At 46.9% G+C, this 23,794-nt stretch overlaps 1 long non-coding RNA gene across 1 annotated transcript; it reads left to right on the plus strand.

The window, feature by feature from the left end:
• Positions 1 to 2,805: 2,805 nt before the first annotated feature.
• On the plus strand, positions 2,806 to 14,186 carry LOC147101628 (uncharacterized). Its single transcript, XR_015073325.1, has 2 exons — positions 2,806 to 4,225; positions 13,968 to 14,186. It is a non-coding gene; the product is annotated as an uncharacterized LOC147101628 (long non-coding RNA).
• The last annotated feature ends 9,608 nt before the right edge of the window (positions 14,187 to 23,794 follow it).

The raw sequence follows: 23,794 nt of genomic DNA on the forward strand, positions 1-23,794 counted from the left end.
CCTCGACAGCCGCACTTCGCCAGCTCGCGCCTGCCTCGCCCCGCCTCCCTCCAATCAAAGCCCGGCGCCCATTGGGCCCCCGCGTGGGCGGCGCTCACTAACGCCGTCCCTGATTGGTGCCGGCCAGCCCCCCCCCCCGTCAAAAACAATCAACAAACAGCGGCGCTGATTGGCCAGACGAGCCAGGCGCAATATACAACAAAACGCCCGATTGGTCCGCACGCCGATCGAAGGTACAAGGCCAACCCCGATTGGCGGGTATGCCAACGTGTTGTGATACAGGATCGCTGATTGGTTAAAATCGATAGATATCACCGCCGAATGGCTGTCGTGTCTGATTAGTGTTAGGTTTAGATTCTTATCTGATTGGTTACCTTAGGTTCGTATCTGATTGGTTAGCTGAGGTTCGTACCTGATTGGTTAGCTTAGGTTCGTATCTGATTGGTTAGCATAGGTTCGTATCTGATTGGTTAGCTTAGGTTCGTATTTCATTGGCTTATTTGTTTACTTTTGTAGCAGTTGGATCAGTTATTGGTTACTTGTTGGGACAATTGGATGTCAAGGAATGTAATTGGCATAAGAACAGAAAACACTGAAAATACTCAGCAGGCCAGGCAGCATCCGTGGAGAGAGAAACGGAGTTAACGTTTCAGGTCTGGGACCCTTCATCAGAACTGGAAAAAGCTGGAGATGTAACAGATTTTAAACAGGTGCAGAGACAGGGCGGCGGAGGAAGGAATTGAAAGAATATACTGTGCTTATGTAAGAGGCAGGGAAGATAAAATGTTGCAAATGGGAATGGCAAAATAAAAGCAGCATGAAAAATGGGGGCAGGGGTTATTGTCTGCAATTGTTGAACTCGATGTTGAGTCCGGAAGGCTGTAAAGTGCCTAATGGAAAGATGAGGTGCTGTTCCTCAAGCTTACGTTGAGCTTCATTGGAACAGTGTAAGAGGCCGAGGACAGAGAGATCAGAGTGGGAGTGAAGCGGAGAATTAAAGTGACAGGCGACCGGAAGCTCAGGGTCAACCTTACGGACTGAACGGAGGTGTTCCGCAAAGCGGTCGCCCAATCTGCGTTTGGTCTCCCCAATGTAGAGGAGACCGCATTGTGAGCAGCGAATACAGTATTTGCAAGAAGTACAAGTAAATCACTGTTTCACCTGGAAGGGGTGTTTGGGGCCCTGGATAGTGGGAAGGGAGGAGGTAAAAGGGCATGTGTTGCATCTCCTGCACTTGCACAGGAAGGTGTCAGGCGAAGGAGAAGGGTTGTTAGGGGTGATTGAGGAGTAGACCAGGGTGTCGCGGAGGGAGCGGTCCGTTCGGAATGCTGAAAGGGAGGCAAGGGGAAGATGTGTTTGGTGGTGGGATCACGTTGGAGGTGGTGGAAATGGCGGAGGATGATCCGTTGGATGTGGAGGCTGGTGGGGCGAAAGGTGAGGACAAGGGGAACCCTATCGTGGGTTCTGGGAGGGAGGGGAAGGGGTGAGAGCAGAAGTGCGAGAAATGGAACGGACACGGTTAAGGGCCGTGTCAACCACAGTAGAGGGGAATCCTTGGTTGAGGAAAAAGGAAGACATGTCGGAAGCAGTGGTGTGGAAGGTGGCATCGTCAGAACAGACGCGGCGGAAACGGAGAAACTGGGAGAATGGAATAGAGTCCTTACAGGAAGCGGGGTGGGAGGAAGTGTAGTCCAGGTAGCTGTGGGAGCCAGTGGGCTTGTAGTGAATATTGGTCGAAAGCCGATCGCCAGAAATGGAGATGGAGAAGTCAAGGAAGGGAAGAGTCAGAGATGGACCATGTGAAGGTGAGGGAAGGGTGGAAATTGGAAGTAAAGTGAATTAACTTATCTAGTTCAGGGCGAGAGCAGGAAACGGCACTGATATAATTATCGATGTACCGGAAAGAGGTGAGGGAGGGGTCCTGAGTAGGACTGGAACAAAGAATGTTCCACATATCCCATGAACAAGCAGGCATAGCTAGGGCCCATGCAGGTTCCCATAGCAACACCTTTAATTTGGAGGAAGTGAGTGGAGTCAGAGGAGAAGTTGTTCAATGTGAGAACAAGTTCAGCCAGGCGGAGGAGGGTGGTGGTGGATGGGGACTGGTTGGGAAACAATGGCTTGATGTTTGCTAGTGGGGTCATGGTCCAGGCAGAGGTAGGAGGAGGTGTTGGAGAGTTGGCGTTCTGTTTATTGTTTACAATCAACATCACTAAAACAGATTATCTGGTCATTATCACATTGTTGTTTGTGGGAGCTTGCTGTGCACAAATTGGCTGCCGCGTTTCCTACATTACAACAGTGACTACACTTCAAAAGTACTTCATTGGCTGTAAAGCGCTTTGAGATGTCCAGTGGTTGTAAAAGGCACTATAGAAATGCAAGTCTTTTTTTTCTTTACCATTTGTAATGCTTAAGTGCAGGTGATAGGCCAGTGCCCAACCCACCCTGTAGAGTTCATTAGCATCAAGTCCACATGTTGCATGACAGATGTTTGTGATCATCAAAAGCTGACCAAACATGTGAACCAAAGCAAAATACTACAGCTGCTGGAAATCTAACAAAAAATGCTGGAAATACTCAACATCTGTGGAGAGAGAAACACAATTAATGTTTCAGGTGATTGGCAAAAGAACCAAAGGCGACGTAAGAAAAAACTTTTTTACGCAGCAAGTGGTTAGGATCTGGAATGCGTTGCCTGAAAGGGTGGTGGAGGCAGACTCAATCACCGCTTTCAAAAGGAAGTTGGATAAGTACCTGAAGGAAAGAAATTTTCAGGGTTACTGGGAAAGGGCGGGGGAGCAGGACTAGCTGAAGTGCTCTTGCAGAGAGCCGGCACGGGCTCGACAACACTCGAGAAGCTTGACACCAGGAAGGAAGACATATCAGAAGCACTAATATAGAAGACGGCATCATCAGAACAGATGCGACGGAGATAGAGAAACTAGGAGAACGGAATAGAATCCTTTCAGGAAGCGGGATGGGAGGAGGTGTAATCAAGGTACCTGTGGGAGTTAGTCGGCTTATAGTAGATATTGGTTGACAGCCTATCCTGTGAAATGGAGATAGAGAAGTCGAGGAAGGGAAGCGAGAAGTCAAGGAAGGGAAGGGAAGAGTCGGAGATGGACCATGTGAAAGTGAGGGAAGGGTAGAAATTGGAAGCAAAGCTGATGACATTTTCCAGTTCCGGGCAAGAGCAGGAAACGGCTCCGATACAGTCATCAATGTACCGGAAAAAGAGGTGAGAGAGGTGACCCGAGTAGGACAGGAACAAAGAATGTCCCACGTATCCTACGAAAAGGCAGGCATAGCTAGGACCCATACGGGTTCACATAGCGACACCTTTTATTTGGAGGAAGTGAGTGGAGTCAAAGGAGAAGTTGTTCAATGTGAGAACAAGTTCAGCCAGGCGGAGGAGGGGCTGGTGGTGGATGGGGACCGGTTGGGCCTCCGTTCAAGGAAGAAGCGCAGCGCCCTCAGGCCGTCCTGGTGGAGGATGGAGGTGAAGGTGTGTTTATTTTCTTTTGAGTGTATTGCATCAAACTGGGTGACATGTTTTAAACCAAAAAATAAGTGATTGTCATTCTGAGTGAGTGACATTTTGAGAGGCCTGACGCTGTGCACAAAGAATACACACAATACTGCGAGGTTTGAGGAACAATGATCTACCGTGAAGTAAAGGCTCATTCGACGTCAGTGCAGTAAAGTCAGGAGCTCGCACAGTCAGTGAGTTATGCGGGCCCGATTCCGTGATATTTCTATTCACACTGCCCCCTTCAGTATTCTCCCATCGCGTTTAAAAGTCATGACTAATCCTTTGATACTTTGCCAAGCAACCACTCCATGTGACGCCAGACAAGAGGTTTTTAGTTCAGAGTCCTTTGATACTTTGCCAAGCATCCGGGAAGGCGCCGAACACCTCGAGTCTCTTCGCCGGGAGCAAGCGGAAGCCGAGTGCAGGCAGCGCAAGGAGCGCACGTCGACCCAAGCACCCCACCCACCCGCCCCTTCAACCACCGTCTGCTCCACCTGTGACAGAGACTGTCGGTCCCGCATTGGACTCATCAGGCACCCGAGAACTCATTTTTAATGTGGAAGCAAGTCACCCTCGGTTCCGAGGGACCGCCTAAGAAGAAGAAGTTCAGAGTCCATGGATTCGAACATGTCTATGAGGTCATCGGAATTCTGTATTCTGTAATTTGCTTGAATTTCTTTGCTCCCTCAGGTGAGTGGTATTTTCTGTAACGTTGGCACTGCCTCCCTTTGGGTGGCTAACTCTTTGTTTTGGAGGTTGGGACAGGGGGCCCTAGGTGTCTATTAATATTGTTAGGGGTCGCCCACCGGAGAAGTTGGACAATCACTGGCCTAGATGACAGAAACCCCCCTAATCTTTCCAGTGTCTGAAGCAGATGTCACTGGATGATGATCGGGAGTTGGATTCCTGAGTTTATTTTGCCTCTTTTCAGTCCAGGCATACCCGGAACACAAAACAGTCCCGCGATAGAACCTGGGAATTTCCTGGTTTTATGGCTCATTCCCTCACCGTGCATTGGAACTGCTATAACTTGCTTATTCGCCCATGAATTACCAAGTCTCAGCATGCGTTAGTGTGACTCAGTGGGCAGCACCCTCGCCTCTGAGTCACAAGGTTGTGCGTTCAAGTCCCGCTCCAGAGACTTGAGCACAAAAATCCAGGCTGACACTCCCAGTGCAGTGCTGAGGGAGTGCCGCACTGTCAGAGGTGCCGTTCTATGGATGAGATGCTGAACTGAGGCCCCGTCTGCTCTCTTAGGTGGATGTAAAAGATCTTTGAAGAACAGCAAAGGAGTTCTCTCTGCTGTCCCTCAACCAACATCACTAAAAAAAACAGATGATCTCGTCATTATCTCATTGCTGTTTGTGGGAGCTTACTGTGTGTAAATTGGCTGCCGTGTTTTCTACATTGCAACAGTGACAACGCTTCAAAAAGTCCTTTAATTTAGTGTAAAGCGCTTTGGGAAGTCCTGATGTTATGAAAGACGCTATAGAAATGCAAGTTCTTTTTCTTCTATGTGTTTTTACACTTATTTTAGAAGTTAAATCAAGTCTTGAGCACAGAAACAGGCCATTCGGCCCAACTGGTCTATGCTGGTGTTTATGCTCCACACCAGCCTCCTCCCAGCCGCCTTCATCTCATCCTATCAGCATATTTCTTTCTCCCTCATGTGCTTATCGAGCTTCCCCTTAAATGCATCTATGCTATTCTCCTCAACCACTCCCTGTGGTAGCGAGTTCCACATTCTCACCACTCTCTGGGTAAAGAAGTTTCTCCTGAATTCCCTATTGGATTTATTAGTAACTATCTTATATTTATGGCCCCTAGTTCTGGTCTCCCCCACAAGTGGAAACAATTTTTCTACTTCTACCCTATGAAACCGCTTTCATAATTTTAAAGACCTCTATTCTAGAGAAAAGAGCCCCAGCCTGTTCAGTCTTTCCTGATAGTTAACCTCAGTTCTGGTATCACCCTTGTAAAAAAAGAATTGCACCTTCTCCAGTGCCTCGATATCCTTTTCAGAACCCTGCACAGTACTCCAAGTGTTAAGTTATGTTTTATTTTCCAAGGTAGAGACGTCACTAAGGAACTCCCCAATGACTAGATGTAGCTCATGACGTGGTGTTGGGGAAAGTCTTGCATTCGATCACTGGGCGTGTGCTGAGTTAGTGGAGCTCAGCCAGGCCGCTGATTGGAAGCTACAACTTCCACAGGCTCTTAAGGCTAGGGAGAAGATAAAGCACCCAGTTCCCCAGCTGCTGATCACCGTCCAATGTTGATGGCTAGAAAGTGTACATAGAATCATAGAAATTTACGGCACAGAAGGAGGCCATTCGGCCCATCGTGTCTGCGCCGGCTGAAAAAGAGCGATCCAGCCGAATCCCACCTTCCAGCACTTGGTCCGTAGCCCTGTAGGTTACGGCACTTCAAGCGCATATCCAAGTACTTTTAAAATGTGATGAGGGTTTCTGCCTCTACCACCCTTTCAAGCAGTGAGTTCCAGACCCCCACCACCCGCTGGGTGAAAATATTTCTCCTCAACTCCCCTCTAATCCTTCTACCAATTACTTTAAATCTATGCCTCCTGGTTATTGACCCCTCTGTTAAGGGTAATAGGTTCTTCCTATCCACTCTATCTAGGCCCCTCATAATTTTATACACCTCAATTAAATCTCCCCTCAGCCTCCTCTGTTCCAAAGAAAACAGCCCCAGCCTATCCAATCTTTCCTCATAGCTAAAATTCTCCTGTCCTGGCAACATCCTTGTAAATCCCCTCTGTACCCTCTCCAGTGCAATCACACCTTTCCTGCAATGTGGTGACCACACCATGTATGGACATTGGACGAGACTCTTTGCGTTCTCCTCACAGCTTATAGTCCCACCTAGTTTTGTATCGTCAGCAAACTTGGATACATTACACTCGGTCCCTTCATCCAGGTCATTAATATAGATTGTAAATAGTTGGGGCCTCAGAGACTCAGAGGGTTGTGAATCTTTGGAATTCTCCACCCCAAAGGGCTGTGGATGCTGAGTCGTTGAGTATATTCAAGGCTGAGATAGATAGATTTTTGGACTTTGGGGGAATCGAGGGATATGGAGATAGAAACAGAGAAGATAGGAGCAGGAGTAGGCCATTCGGCCCCTCGAGCCTGTTCCACCATTCAATGAGATCATGGCTAATCATCCAAATTCAGTACCCTGTCCCTGCCTTCTCCCCATATCCCTTGATCCCTTTAGCCTTAAGAAATATATCCAACTCTTTCTTGAATATATTTAATGAACTGGCCTCCACCGCCCTCTGTGGCAGAGAATTCCACAGGTTCACCACTCTCTGGGTGAAGAAATTCCTCCTCATTTCAGTCCTAAATGGCTTACCCCTTATCCTTAGACTATGACCCCTGGTTCTGGACTCCCCCACCATTGGGAACATCCTTCCTGCATCTAGTCTGTCCAGGCCTGACAGAATTTTATAGGTTTCGATGAGATCCCCTCTCAATCTTCTAAACTCCAGTGAGTATAAGCCCAATCGACACAATCTCTCCTCGTACGTCATTCCTGCCATCCCAGGTATCAGCCTGGTGAATCTTCGCTGAACTCCTTCCATGGCAAGAACATCCTTCCTCAGATAAGGCGACCAAAACTGCACACAATACTCAAGATGTGGTCTCACCAAGGCCCTGTACAACTGTAGCAAGACATCCTTGTTCCTGTACTCGAACCCTCTTGCTACGAAGGAACAAGGATGTCTTGCTACAGTTGTACAGGGCCTTGGTGAGACCGCACCTTGAGTGTTGTGTGCAGTTTTGGTCGCCTTATCTGAGGAAGGACGTTCTTGCCATGGAAGGAGTGCAGCGAAGATTCACCAGGTTGATACCTGGGATAGCAAGAATGACGTATGAGGAGAGATTGTGTCGATTGGGCTTATACTCACTGGAGTTTAGAAGAATAAGAGGGATCGCATCGAAACCTATAAAATTCTGACAGGCCTGGACAGACTAGATGCAGGAAGGATGTTTCTGATGGCTGGGGAGTCCAGAACCAAGATCGGGTGGGAAAGTGGAGTTGAGGTCGAAGATCAGCCATGATCTTATTGAATGGCGGAGCAGGCTCGAGGGGCCATATGGTCGACTGCTGCTCCTAATGCTTATGTTCTTATGAGATCCGGATCAGGCTCTGCTATGATAGCACCTGTGGTTGTGATGCCACATGTTGCTCAGGTTTGTAGGTGTAGACGGGGTATTTGGAGATGGTAGTGATAAGTCTCCACCACCCATAGAACAAGTACCCCAGCACGAATCACTGCCTTTAAGTGTCAGCCGGGGCTCAGTGGGTAGCACTCTCTCTCTCGTCTCTGAGTCAGAAGGTTGTGGGTTCAAGTCCCCACTCCAGGGACTTGAGCACAAAAATCTAGGCTGACACTCCGGTATTGAGGGAGTGCTGCACTGTCGGAGGTGCCGTCTTTCAGATGAGACGTTAAACCGAGGTCCCATCTGCTCTCTCGGGTGGACGTAAAAGATCCCACGGCCACTATTTCGAAGAAGAGCAGGGGAGTTCTCCCCGGTGTCCTGGCCAATATTTATCCCTCAATCAGCATCACCAAAACAGATTATCTGATCATTATCACATTGCTGTTGTGGGAGCTTGCTGTGTGCAAATTGGCTGCCGCGTTTCCTGCATTACAACAGTGACTACACTTCAAAAAGTACTTCATTGGCTGTAAGGCGCTTTGGGGATGTCCTGCATTTGTGAAAGGCGCTATATAAATGCAAGTCTTTTTCTTCCAGACAGGAAGGGGTAAATTGGAAATAAAAGGATCAAAAATAACACTCCCTCCCACCCAAAAAAAAATGTTCCAAGTGTTCTCTCCATATGAGAGAAACAGTGATCTGTAACAAATGCGTATTGTGGCAATGATTACATAATTGCAGCTGATGTAAAGCATTGCAGTGAGCGAGGCCTCCGCCATCTGGTTGGTTTGCATGTTTGTGTCACGTGCACGACATCAGGAGACAAAAATGTGCCCATTTCCCCCCCAAAAAATCTACCTACAAATAAATGATTAATGTTCACGAGCTGTTAGAGTCGATTCCCGGCAGAGTTCTGCAGAGTGCAAATAGACCAAGGCCCATTGTCACACTGCCCCTCTGGAACAGGCATGGTTAGGTCAAGTCAAGGCTGGTTCCATCGGTCCTGATTTATCGCACAGAATAGGGTTCCACTGTGTTTATTTTACCGAAACATATATTTATACAAATAATTGAGCAATTATCATGACCTCAATTTAAAAAAAAATCCAGCAGAGGGAATAATAGCTCGATGTGCATCACACCAGGGCCCCCTAGAGGGAATAAGAAGATATCAGAATATTTTATAGATTTGAAAAATACGTTGGTCAATTTGCAAATGTAATTTAAATGCAAAAAAACGAGAAGCTATCTGTGGCCACAAATAGCTGTGCTTTGTTATTTTAAGATGAACCAGTCTTATTATTAAACTAATTTGTATGTGTTATTTTACCCAAGAGAGGGAGAAGGATACACAAAAGCACATGTTTCTTTGGTGCATTAATGATAGAATTGAAAAGCAACAACCTTCAGTCTTCAGTGCTGGCTTCAAGTTGATCAGTACCAGGCTTGGGGCAGCTTTCCATTTCTCAGTTCATGTGTTTAGCCAGTGGCCACCTGGCACTCACTGTGATAGGAGAGGCTTCCTCAATTTATGGAATAATTCATCCCACAGGGAATGGATCACCATGGCCTCCTCCCAGCCAGGATTCTCCACAAACCTCACCAAGATGTGACGGGGCTCTCAACTCTTCACAAAGTCACAACCGCAAGACCAGCAGCAGCAGCAGATCCATTTAAGTCAGTGAGTCACTCCTAGACTGTTTACAGTCAGAAGGTTGTGGATTCAAGTCCCACTCCAGGGACTGGAGCACAAAAATCGAGGCTGACACTCCCAGTGCAGTGCTGAGGGAGTGCTGCACTGTCGGAGGTGCCGTCTTTCAGATGAGACGTTAAACTGAGGCCCTGCCTGCCCTCTCAGGCGGACGTAAAAGATCCCACGGCAATATTTTGAAGAACAGCAGGGGAGTTATCCCTGGTGCCCTGGCCAATATTTATCCCTCAATCAACTCACCTGGCTGTTTATGGGATCTTGCTGTGCGCAAATTGGGTGCCACAGTGACTGCACTTCAAAAGTATTTCATTGGCTGTAAAGCGCTTTGGGTCGTGAATGGCGCTATATTCCTTCCTCTCCTTCATTCCCCTCCTCCCTTCCCTCTCTCCTTTCTTCCTTCCCTCTCTCCTTCCTTCCTTCCTTCCCTCTCTCCTTCCTTCCTTCCCTCTCTCCTTCCTTCCTTCCCTCTCTCCTTCCTTCCTTCCCTCTCTCCTTTCTTCCTTCCCTCTCTCCTTCCTTCCTTCCCTCTCTCCTTCCTTCCTTTCTTCCCTCCCTCCTTCTTTCCTTCCTTCCTTCCCTCTCTCCTTCCTTCCTTCCCTCTCTCCTTTCTTCCTTCCCTCTCTCCTTCCTTCCTTTACTCTCTCCTTCCTTCCTTTCTTCCCTCCCTCCTTCCTTCCCTCTACTCCTTCCCTCCTTTTCTCTCCTTCCTTCTCTCCTCTCTTCCCTCCTCTCCTTCTCTCCTTCCTTCTCTTCTTCCTTCCCTTCACTCCTTCCTTCCTTCCTCCTTTCCTCCTCCTTTCCCCTTCCTTCACTGAAGCTATCACAGCTACAGGTCAACAGTCCGTATCAGTCCAAATAGTCTGTGCAGAATTATCGGCAGCAAAGCTTTGCACAGGGATTCCCCTTCTTATCGAAGACTCTCTCAGCTAACACCATTGTCTGGAACATGCAGATGCTCAAAGACTTGCTGAACCAGGGTTGTTGAAGCACGCAGCAGGTCAAAAAAAAAGTGTTGAATTCATTGTTGGCAGCCCAGCACAACCCTTGTGCATCACTGTCAGCCGTGGCTCAGTGGGCAGCACTCTCGTTTCTGAGTCAGAAAGTTGTGGGTTCAAGTCCCACTCCAGAGACCGGAGCGCACAATCCAGGCTGACACTCCCAGTGCAGTGCTGAGGGAGCGCTGTACCCTACATAAACTTGAGCTCATCCAAAGCTCTGTTTCCTGTATCTCTAACTCGCACCAAGTCCTGTTCACCCATCACCCCTGTGCTCGCTGACCTACAATGGCTCCCGGTCCAGCAATAATTTAAAAATTCTCATCTACGTGTTCAAATCCCTCCATCGATCCACTCCTCCCCATCTCTGTAACTCCCTACAACTCTCCGAAATCTCTGTGCTCCTCCAATTCTGGCCTCTTGCACATCCCCGATTTCCTTTGCCCCACCATTGGCGGCCGTGCCTTCAGCTGCCTGGGCCCTAAGCTCTGGAATTCCCTCCCTAAACCTCTCCACTTCTCTCTCCTCCTTTAAGACGCTCCTTAAATCCCCCTCCCTGGCCACTGTCTGAGGCATCTGTCCTAAGACCTCCTTATGTGACTCGGTGTCAAATTTTGTCTCGTAACATAGGGACAGGAGGAGGCCATTCAGCCCTTCGAGCCTGTTCCGCCATTCAGTGAGATCATGTCAGATCTGTGACCGAACTCTATATACCTACCTTTGGTTAATAGAAATCTATCAGTCTCAGATTTAAAATTAACAATTGATCCAGCATCAATTGCCGTTTGCGGAAGAGAGTTCCAAACTTCTACCACCCTTTGTGTGTAGAAGTGTTTCCTAATTTCACTCCTGAAAGGTCTGGCTCTAATTTTTAGACTCTGCCCCCAAGTCCTAGAATCCCCAACCAGCGGAAATAGTTTCTCTCTATCTACCCTATCTGTTCCCCTTAATATCTTGAAAACTTCGATCAGATCACCCCTTCTAACCCTAGTTTGTGTAATCTCTCCGCGTAATTTACCCAGAGTCTGGGTATCATTCTGGTAAACCTACGCTACACTCCCTCCAAGGCCAATATATCCTTCCTACGGTGTGGTGCCCAGAACTGCTCCCAGTGCTCCAGGTGTGGTCTAACCAGGGCTTTGTGCAGCTGCAGCATAACCTCTGACGCTCCTGTGAAACGCCTTGGGACATGTTACTAGGTTAAAGGTTAGGGTATATAAATGAAAGTCGTTGTTGCCTTTCACCACCTCAGGACGTCCCAAAGCGCTTTACAGCCAATGAAGTACTTTTGAAGTGTTGTCACTGTTGTAATGTAGGGAAACGCAGCAGCCAATTTGCGCACAGCAAGATCCCCGAGATAGAAGATAGGAGCAGGAGTAGGCCATTCGGCCCCTCGAGCCTGCTCCGCCAATCAATGAGATCATGGCTGATCATCCAAATTCAGTACCCTGTCCCTGCCTTCTCCCCATATCCCTTGATCCCTTTAGCCTTAAGAAATATATCTAACTCCTTCTTGAATATATTTAATGAAATGGCCTCAACTGCCATTGTGGTAGAGAATTCCACAGGTTCACCACTCTCTGGGTGAAGAAATTCCTTCTCATCTCAGTCCTAAATGACTTACCCCTTAGACTGTGACCCCTGGTTCTGGACTCCCTGGCCATCGGGAACATCCTTCCTGCATCTAGTCTGTCTAGTCCTGTTAGAATTTTATAAGTTTCAATGAGATCCCCTCTCATTCTTCTAAACTCCAGCGAGTATAAGCCCAATCGCCCCAATCTCTCCTCATACATCATTCCTGCCATCCCAGGTATCAGCCTGGTGAATCTTCGCTGAACTCCCTCCATGGCAAGAGACAATGACCAGATCATCTGTTTTTATTTTTAGTGGTGTTGGTTGAGGGATAAGTATTGACCAGGATACTGGGGAGTCTCTTTGAATAGTGCCACGAGATATCTTACATCCACCTGAGGGGTGGCAGACGGGGCCTCGGTTTAACGTCCGATCCGAAAGACGGCACCTCCGACAGTGCCGCACTCCCTCAGTGCTGCACTGGGAGTGTCGGCCTAGATTTTGTGCTCAAGTCTCTGGAGTGGGGACTTGAAACCCACCGACCTTCTGACTCAGAGGCGAGGGTGCGACCCACTGAGTCACGGCTGACATTACAGAAAGTAATTAATATAATTACAGTACTTTGTAAAGACAGTTGCGGTTTGCCAGAGGAGGGAGTCACAGTACGGTTTGAATTTAAAGGGAGAGAAACTTGACTGTGATGGGAGCGCTGGGCTAAAAATAACAAAGTAAGTACAGCTTGTAACTCGGCCATTCTTACTAGTGACATTCATGTCCTGAGAAAATGAGATTGCCGCCACCTAGTGGTGATCAGGAAAACTGTTCCTTTGAAATAAAAGCAAACACTGCGGATGCTGGAAATCTGACCTCAACATAAGATAATGCTGGAAAACAGTCAGCAGGTCAGGCAGCATCTGTGGAGCGAGAGAAAGAGTTAACGTTTCAGGACGATGACCCTTGGTCAGAACTGCCAGTTGCTGAGTGTTTCCAGGATTTTCCTGTTTTTATTTAAAACTTTTCTTTGTCAGGTTGACGAACACCGTTCCAGTTAATTTTCTGTCAGTCCGGGACAGGTAAAATACGGTTCACACGTTAAGATGCAGTTTCCTTTCTGCAACAGACCCACAAACAGTGTCACAGAAGTTCTCCTGTCCAACAGACCCAAGCCGGAGAGTAACAGTGGCTAGTGCACATGATGATACCAGAACTGAGAGGTTATACGACCTATCAGGAAAGATTGAACAGGCTGAGGCTCTTTTCTCTTGAAAAGAGAAGGCTGAGGGGTGGCCTGATAGAGGTCTTTAAAATTATGAAAGGGTTTGATAGAGTAGACAGAGAGAATATGTGGAACTCTCCTCAGCAAACGGCTGAATTATGCTGGGTCAATTCTTAATTTTAAATCGGAGATTGATAGATTTCTGTTAACCAAAGGTATTAAGGGATATGGGGCAAAGGCAGGGATATGGAGTTAGGTCACAGATCAGCCATGATCTCATTGAATGGCGGAACAGGCTCGAGGGGCTAAATGGCCTCCTCCTGTTCCTATGTTCCTATTTTTCCACATGTAGGGAGACCATAAGATAGTCACTAATAAATCCAATAGGGAATTCAGGAGAAACTTTTTTACCCAGGGAGTGGTGAGAATGTGGAACTCGCTACCACAGGGAGTGGTTGAGGCGAATAGCAGAGATGCATTCAAGGGGAAGCTGGATAAACACATGAGGGAGAAAGGAATAGAAGGATATGCTGATGGGGTGAGATGAAGATGGGTGGGAGGAGGCTCGTGTGGAGCATAAACACCGTCACGGACCAGTTGGGCTGAATGGCCTAGTTCTGTGCTGTAAATACTTTGTAACTCTGCTGGTGTCGTAGACCAGTTGGGCCGAATGTTTCTGTGTTGTGCATTCTATGTAATTCTATGAAATACTCGAATAACAACTTCGTTATACCCCGCCTTTCACTTAAAGAAACATCCCAAGGCAGTTCACAGGAGGAACTGAAGGACACCGAAATGAAATAGCGAAGATGAGGGATGTAACCTAAAGTACGGCCATAATGAAGAAGCCTTTAAAAGGTGGAGACAGAGGTAGAGTACAGTGCTTATTCCACAGATGTTGCAACTCACAAACAACAAAGATACAACGGAGACATGCTTTACGAGCGGAATAAACAACTTCATACATTCAGTTGGCACTAATACTATTTATAGTGACCGTGATTGAAAGGGGCATGTGTGGGCATCGGCTGAGGGGAGATGTGGTCTTGGCTACGATGTCTCACACCTTTCAGTCATTTGCCAGCAGCTCCTACCTAGGCCACTTCGGCAAAGTATCAAATGTACAAAAATAAAAAGGGACAGGACAAAGAACAAGGTTAGAGATGGCAGGGCAGGTGGTGCGTCGTAACTGCAGCATGTGGGAGTCTGTGGCGAGCATCGCGATCCCGAGCAACCACATCTGCAGTAAGTGTCTGCAACTCGAGGAACTTCGGCTCAGAGTTGCTGAGCTGGAGTCCGAGCTGCAGACATTGCGATGCATCAGGGAGGGGGAGAGTTACCTGGACACTTTGTTCCAGGAGGCAGTCAGACCCTTTAGGTGAAGCAGTACTTTAGAGTTTGTCAGTGGTCAGGGACGGGAGGGTGTGACCGCAAGTCAGGAAGTTTATGGGGACCCAGGATGTAGTCATGGAGGAGCCTCAGCCCTTGACCTTGTCCAACAGGTACCAGGTACTTGCTGCCTGTCTGGATGAGGAAAAGGACTACAGGGAGGATGGGCAACCTGACCACAGCACCGTGGTACAGGGGGGGCCATCCAAGTGGGGGAAGAAGGAAGAAATGTGGTAGTGGTAGGGGACAGTATAGTCAGGGGGATAGATACTGTTCTCTGCAGCCACGGAAGAGAGTCCCGAAGGCTGTGTTGCCTGCCCGGTGCCAAGGCTAAGGATATCTCCTTGAGGCTGGAGAAGAACTTGGAGTGGGAGGGGGGAGGATCCAGTTGTTGTGGTCCATGTAGGAACCAATGACATAGGTCAAACTAAGAATGAGGTTCTGCTGAGGGAGTTTGAGGAGCTAGGGTCTAAATTAATAAGCAGAACTTTAAAGGTAATAATCTCTGGATTACTACCTGAGCCACACACAAATTGGCATTGGGTCAAGCAGATCAGAGAGTTAGGTGCGTGGCTCAAAGAGTGGTGTGAGAAGAAGGGGTTTCAATTCATGGGGCACTGGCACCAGTACTGGGGAAAGAGGGAGCTGTTCCAATGGGACGGGCTCCACTTAAACCAGGCTGGGACCAGTGTCCTGACGAATCAAATAACTAGGGCTGCAGATAGGGCTTTAAACTAAAAGAGGTGGGGGGAGGGGTCAGGTGAGGGGAAATTTAGAAATCTAAAAAGAAATGTCAAGGCAATAGAGCAGTGTAGTGATTCGGGTAAAAATAAGCAGAGTGTGACAGGAAGCAGACGGAGAGTTTAACGGTAGCGATGCAGCAGAGAATAAGGTCAAAACAGCGAATAATGGTAAAAACTTTAAATTAAAGGCCCTTTATCTGAATGCACGAAGCATTCATAACAAGATAGACGAATTAGTGGCACAAATAGAGATAAATGTGTTTGATCTAATAGCCATTACAGAGACATGGTTGCAAGGTGACCAAGGTTGGGAACTAAATGTTCCAGGGTACTTGACGTTTTGAAAAGACAGGCAGATTGGAAAAGGAGCCGGGGTAGCCCTGATAATAAAGGATGGCAAAAGGACAGTAGAGAGGAAAGATCTCGGCTCGGAAGATCAGGAAGTAGAATCAGTATGGGTGGAGATAAGGAATAACAAGGGGCAGAAAACACTGGTGGGAGTAGTATATAGGCCCCCTAACAGTAACTATACCGTTGGACAGAATATTAATCAAGAAATAATAGGAGCTTGTAACAAAGGTAATGCAATAATCGTGGGAGACTTTAATCTTCATATAGACTGGACAAATCAAATTGGCAAAGCTAGTCTGAGGACGAGTTCATGGAATGCATTCGGAACAGTTTCTTAGAACAATATGTCATGGAACCAACCAGAGAACAGGCTATTTTAGATCTTGTATTGTGTAATGAGACAGGGTTAATTAGAAATCTCATAGTAAAGGATCCTCTGGGGCAGAGTGATCATAATATGATAGAATTTCACGTTACGTTTGAGAGTGACTTGCCTAAGTACGAAACGAGAGCCTTAAATTTAAATAAAGCCAATTACATAGATATGAGGGGCAAGTTGGCTAAGGTAGATTGGAAAAATAGATTAAAAGTTATGGTGGTAGATAAGCAGTGGCTAGCATTAAAAGAAAAATTTCATAATTCTCAACAAAAATACATTCCACTGAGAAACAAAAACTCCATGGGAAAGTGATCCATCCGTGGCTAACTAAAGAAGTTAAGGATAGCATTAGAATGAAAGAAGAAGCTTATAATGTTGTGAAGAATAGTACTAAGCCTGAGGATTGGGAGAGTTTCAGAAACCAGCAAAGGATGACCAAAAAATTGACAAAAAGGAAAAAATAGAATAGGAGAGATAACTAGCAAGAAATATAAAAACAGATTGTAAGAGCTTCCACAAGTATGTAAAAAGGAAGAGAGTAGCAAAAGTAAATGTTGGTCCCTTAGAGGCTGAGACAGGAGAAATTATGGGGAATAAGGAAATGGCAGAAACGTTAAACAACTATTTTGTGTCTGTCTTCATAGTAAAAGACCCAAAAAGCATACCAAAAATGGTGGGGATCCAAGGGTCTAATGAGGGTGAGGAACTTAACGTAATTAATATAAGTAGAGAAAAAGTACTAGAGAAACTAATGGGACTAAAATCCGACAAATCCCCTGAACCTGACGGCCTACATCCTAGGGTTCGAGATAGTGGATACATTGGTTTTGATCTTCCAAAATTCCCTAGATTCTAGAACCGTCCCAGCGGATTGGAAGGTAGCAAATGTATTTGCGATAATAATAATAACTTCCGGGAAGTTATGTCATCACTTCCTGTGAACTGTGAACTATGAACTGTGTACATACCTCACTTCCTGTTGGACTGGTATAAATACTGGACTGTTCAGTATTGTAAGAGGCTTCTACCAGAGGCATGGTAAAGACCTCTCTTGTATATAGTGTGTTTATAAGTTACTTAAAGCTTACTTTAAAGTTACTTGATGGTAAGACTCCTTTTTCTTACATCAATTTAAGTAACTTAATATTTACACTCACAAATACTAGACCTTCGGACAAACTCGGAGTTAAGGATCCAGGGAACCACCCATCATGGAGAGAATCCTTAGACCTATTCGTCTGGACTTGGACCCGAATACACCAGCAGCTGGCAGGGTATGGAAGCATTGGTACCGTACTTTTGAGAATTTTCTGGATGAATGTAAAGCGGATGCTCCTGCTAGATTAAGGATACTTATCAACTATGTGACCCCAAAAGTGTTCGAATATGTTGATGAATGGGATAATTACGATGAGGTGATTCGGGCACTTAAGAAACTGTATGCCAAGACCCCAAATGAGGTCTATGCTAGACATCTACTGGCCACAGCCCAACAAGGGCCAGGGGAATCAATTAACGAATTCCTGCAAGAACTTCGCAGGCTCAGCATAGATTGTAACTTTCAGGCAGCCTCAGCTGAGCTGTACCGCAAAGAAATGATTCGTGATGCTTTCATCTGCGGGATTGCCTCTCCATTTATACGCCAGCGTCTACTAGAAAGTAAAACACTTGAGCTACAATAAGCTTTTGACCTAGCTTGTTCTCTGGATTTGGCAAAGAGAAATGCAGACCTCTATCAGCTGCCCAGATCTCGATCTGCTGCTGTAGCTGCAACCAGACAATTCAAGCGGTCTCAGGTGAACCCTATCATGGGGGAATCTAATTCTGATAATTCTGATGAAGAAGAGGAGGATGACCCCACTTTAGCAGCCTCTTGGCAATCTAGGAAGGAATGCTTCTTTTGTGGAGATGCTTTTCACCCTAGGAAAACCTGCCCTGCTCGCAATGCAATCTGCAGTTATTGCAAAAAAAAAGGACACTTTACTAAAGTTTGCCTATCAAGGGCCTCTACGAGGGCCAATCCAGCTAAGGCCTACCGAACTGCCCCAATTAGGGCCTATCAAGATGCTCCAGCTAGGACCTATCAAGCTTCCTCTCGAGCTCTCTCCCGAAGAAGCACACCGAGAGTTTTAGCCACTCTCTGTGCAACGACACCAATTACAGCTGCTTGCCCACAGAACCTGTCTCATGCAGCCACAAAAATTTCAATTAAAGGGCATACCTTAGATGCCTTAATTGACTCAGGAAGTACTGATAGTTTCATTAAGGAACAGATTGTTGCAAAATTGAAACTACATGTCTTCCCATCGGACCAGGCAATTGCGATGGCTCAGTCATCACTTAATACCAGAATCTCCGGCTTTTGTGTTGTTGATATGACACTTCATGGTCGTATGTATCCCTCCACCCAACTTTCGGTGCTCAAGGACTTATGTAGTGATCTCCTCTTAGGGCTGGACTTCCAAAAACAGCATAAGAAACTCACCATTGAGTTTGGTGGATCCAAACCCGGACTTACTATTTCTAATATACCGTCTAAATTACCGTTTTGTGCATTGTCAGCAGCTTCACTTGATGAACCCTCATTATTTGCCAGTATTCCGCCTCGATGCAAACCAATAATAACGAAATCGCGGCGCTTTAATCAGGAAGACCAATCTTTTATTGCGGCTGAAATCTCTCGACTTCTAGCAGAGGATATCATCGAACCATGTTCGTCGCCCTGGCGGGCTCAAGTCGTCATTGTCAAGAACCCTCTAAAACCTCACAAACAGCGACTATGCATCGATTATTCGCAAACCATCAATCAATATACCGACTTGGACGCCTACCCATTGCCACGCATTGATGATATGGTTAATAAACTGGCCGAATACAAAGTGTTCTCAACTTACGATTTAAAAAGTGCCTATCATCAGGTACCCTTGAAGGTCTCAGATAAGCAGTACACGGCCTTTGAGGCTAATGGACAGCTGTACCAATTTCATCGCCTCCCATTCGGGGTTACTAATGGAGTGGCTGTCTTCTAACGGGCAATGGATGGCCTAGTTAAGCAGGAAAACCTAAGGGACACTTTTCCCTATCTTGATAACATTACCATTGCAGGTCACGATCAACAGGAACACGACGCCAACCTCCAAAAATTTCGGGATGCCCTCCATCGCCGTAATTTGACCCTGAATGAATCCAAATCTGTTGAGTCGCAACCGACCATCAACATCCTTGGCTACTGCGTAGGCAATGGTATCATTAAGCCAGACCCAGAAAGACTTCGCCCGCTCCAAGAGCTCCCGTCACCTAAGAATCCGGCTTCTTTACGTCGGGCTCTCGGTCTGTTTGCATACTACGCTAAATGGATTCCTCATTTTTCGGACAAAATCCAACCCTTGCTGCATGCTAGATCATTTCCACTGGGAACAGCGGCTGTTGCAGCCTTTAACCTTCTCAAAAAACAGTTGGAGAAAGCGGCTCTTCACTCCATCGAAGAGAATCACCCTTTTGTGGTTGAATGTGATGCCTCGGAGGTGGCGATCTCGGCTACTCTGAATCAGGAAGGTCGTCCTGTAGCATTTATGTCCAGGACCTTACAAGATGCCGAGCTACATTATCCTCCGGTTGAGAAAGAAGCCACAGCCATCATAGAGGCAGTACGGAAGTGGAACCATTTTCTAGCTCGCCAGCACTTTACATTGATCACGGACCAACGATCAGTCGCCTTCATGCTCGATAATCGAAAACGAACCAAAATTAATAATAATAAAATACAACTTTGGAGGATGGAACTGGCCTCTTTTGGTTATACCATTCTCTATCGGCCTGGCAAGGAGAATGTGGCCCCGGACACCCTCACACAGGCATTCTGCTCCACTATGTCATCCTCTACTCTCATGGATGTCCACAATGGATTGTGTCATCCTGGCGTTACGCGCATGCTACGTTTCGTACGATCACGGAATCTCCCTTTTTCCACTGGAGATGTAAAGAAGATATGCTCAGAATGCCGGCTTTGTGCGGAATTAAAACCTCAGTTCTTCCGCCCCTCAGATGGTATACTCATACATGCAACCCAACCGATGCAACGACTTAGCATCGATTTTAAGGGTCCAGTGCCCTCTTCAACTCGGAACACATATTTGCTCACCATGATCGACGAATATTCACGTTTTCCGTTTGCCTTCCCCTGCTCCAATATGCTGGCGTCCACAGTAATCTGCTGCCTTGAGCAGGTATTTTCTCTCTGTGGCATGCCGGCTTATATTCACTCAGATCGGGGTCCATCCTTTATGTCAAGGGAACTCAAGGACTACCTCTCAGAACGGGGAATTGCTACAAGCAAAACAACACCATACCACCCCATCGGAAATGGGCAGGTAGAGAGGTATAACGGTATCATCTGGAATTCCGTACGTCTCGCTTTAAGATCTCGGGGCCTACCAGACCAGCAATGGGAAACAGTGCTTCCGGATGCATTGCACTCTATACGGTCCCTGCTTTCTACAGCCACAAATACTACACCTCATGAGCGGTTCTTTGGATTCCAGCGTCGCTCATCTCATGGGACATCACTCCCATCATGGCTAACTACTCCTGGACCTGTATTACTCCGAAGATACGTTCGGACGTCTAAAAATGACCCTCTCGTAGACGAGGTCGAACTAACCGATGCCAACCCCACCTATGCAAACATACGATATTCCGACGGCCGAGAATCTACCGTATCATTACGGGATCTGGCTCCCTGCCCACCAGGACCTAGTGGGACATCGGGTGATGGCATTTCACCAGGAAACTCTTGGGACCTATCGGGTACCCCTCTCCAGGATCCTGATCAGACACCAACTAGCTTGGTGCCGGTAGAACCCCGTACTCAAGGTTGCGACCCTCCCAGTACCGCGCATGAAAGTACTGATCCGCCACAGACCAGCTCTGCACCTCCCTCTGAACAGAGGCAGTCCGCCTTTGAACCTATTGGGGCTCGTACTCGAAGCCATGATCTCCCCGACCCTTCACAGGGCAATCCAGGCCACACAGACTCTGACCAATGGTCAACCGCATGTAAGCGGACCAGCGACCCTCTACGACGGGAATCCAAACGGGTGCGACTCTTCCTTGTTCGGCGGCTGCGGACCAAAAGGTAGACCACAGCCTCCTAATCCTGCAGGAGGGAAGAATGTGATAATAATAATAACTTCCGGGAAGTTATGTCATCACTTCCTGTGAACTGTGAACTATGAACTGTGTACATACCTCACTTCCTGTCATATGTCACTTCCTGTTGGACTGGTATAATTACTGGACTGTTCAGTATTGTAAGAGGCTTCTACCAGAGGCATGGTAAAGACCTCTCTTGTATATAGTGTGTTTATAAGTTACTTAAAGCTTACTTTAAAGTTACTTGATGGTAAGACTCCTTTTTCTTACATCAGTATTCAAGAAAGGAGGGAGAGAGAAAACAGTGAACTACAGGCCAGTTAGCCTGACATCAGTCGTCGGGAAAATGCTGGAATCCATTATTAAGGAAGTGGTATCAGGGAACTTGGAAAATCATAACATGATTAGGCAGAATCAACATGGTTTTATGAAAGAGAAATCGTGTTTGACAAATTTATTAGAGCTTTTTGTGGATGTAACTAGCATGGTAGATAAAGGGGAACCAGTGGATGTAGTATATTTGGATTTCCAAAAGGCATTTGATAAGGTGCCATATCAAAGGTTATTACACAAGATAAGGGCTCATGGGGTTGGGGATAATATAGTAGCATGGATAGAGGATTGGTTAATGGACAGAAAACAGAGAGTAGGAATAAACGGGCCTTTTTCAGGTTGGCAGGCTGTAACTAGTGGGGTGCCGCAAGGATCAGTGCTGGGGCCTCAGCTATTTACAATCTATATTAATGACCTAGATGAAGGGACCGAGTGTAATGGTTCCAAGATTGCTGATGATACAAAGCTAGGTGGGACAGTAAGCTGTGAGGAGAACACAAAGGGGTTGATTTTCAGTGTGCCGTGAGGCGGGCTTTTAGGCGTGCGGGGGGCAGAAATCCTGAATTCGGGGGTCCCGACACCCGCCCAAAACCCGCCTCCACGTAAGTTTCAAAGGAGGCGGGCACCCGCCCCACACTAGGACCCGCCGACCCAAGGCGGGAAGGGATTTAGTGCCAATGAACTGCCTGTTAACAGGTAGTTAACAGGCAATTTTTAGCCTAATCCCTATTTTGAGGGGTGTCGTGTGGGATTCCCGATGGCTCCAAACCACGCCAGGTTAGAGCAGGCGGGCCGTCGGGTTGAAGGACTTGGAGGGGTCGAGATGTCGGTGTTCAGGTGAGTGATGGGTGCATGAGTGCAAAGGTAAGTGTGTTTGGTGTGTCTAAAGTGTGTAAAGAAGTTTTAAATTACCTGTACTTACCTTTAAAGCCTTCCTTCCTCTAGGCTTCGGGAGTCCATCATTCAGCCGGCACAGAAAGCAGAATGGATGCAAGCTGTCAAAAGTGACAGCCTGCAGCTTTCAGTGCCGGCGAGATTTCTAACTGAGTCTGCGTAGAAGGACTCAGGTTAGAAGTCAGACTGTCAGTGTTTGACAGCTTCAAACAGCTGTGAAACACGGATATTTCATCTGTCAACACCTCTTGACAGATGAAATTTCAGCCTGTGACGTCACCTGTTGCCGGGTGGCCCTCAATTGGCCTGCTGAGCCCGCTGGGTGGACTCAACAAGGTCAATCAAGGGAAAATCGCGTGGATTGGCCGCATCTCGATGGAGGCGGGACTAAAACCCGAAAGTTGTAGTCCCGCCTCCTTCCCGACTTCTGAATGAAAATCCAGCCCAAAGAGTCTGCAAAGGGGTATCGACAGGTTAAGTGAGTGGGCAGTGAGGTGGCAGATGGAGTTTAATGTGGGGAAAGGTGAGGTTATTCACTTTGGTAGGAAGAATAGAAAAACAGAATATTTTTTAAATGGTGAGAAACTTTTAAATGTTGGTGTTGAGAGAGATTTGGGTGTCCCCGTGCAAGAAACACAGAGAGCTAGCATGCAGGTACAGCAAGCAATAAGGAAGGCAAATGGCCTGTTGGCCTTTATTGTAAGGGGGTTGGAGTATAAGAGTAAGGAAGTCTTGCTACAATTGTACAGGGCGCTGGTGAGACCACACCTGGAGTACTGGGCACAGTTTTGGTCTCCTTATCTAAGGAAGGATATACTTGCCTTGGAGGAGGTGCAACGAAGGTTCACTAGATTGATTCCTGGGATTATTTAAAATCTGAGATTGATAGCTTTTTGTTAACCAAAAGTATTAAGGGATATGGGCCAAAGGCGGGTATATGGAGTTAGATCACAGATCAGCCATGATCTCATTGAATGGTGGAACAGGCTCGAGGGGCTCCTCCTGCACCTAAGCTTTGACCTTAAAAGGAACATAGAAACATAGACGATAGGAGCAGGAGTAGGCCATTCGGCCCCTCGAGCCCGCTCCGCCATTTAATGAGATCATGGCTGATCATCCAAATTCAGTACCCTGTCCCTGCTTTCTCCCCATATCCCTTGATCCCTTTAACCTCAAGAAATATATCCAACTCCTTCTTGAATATATTTAATGAATTGGCCTCAACTGCCTTCTGTGGTAGAGAATTCCACAGCTTCACCACTCTGGGTGAAGAAATTCCTCCTCATCTCAGTCCTAAATGGCTTATCCCTTATCCTTAGACTGTGACCCCTCGTTCTG

Source organism: Somniosus microcephalus, chromosome 23 (genome assembly GCF_052327205.1).
Source record: "Somniosus microcephalus isolate GS21.2 chromosome 23, FLI_Smic_1.0, whole genome shotgun sequence".
NCBI lineage: Eukaryota > Metazoa > Chordata > Chondrichthyes > Squaliformes > Somniosidae > Somniosus > Somniosus microcephalus.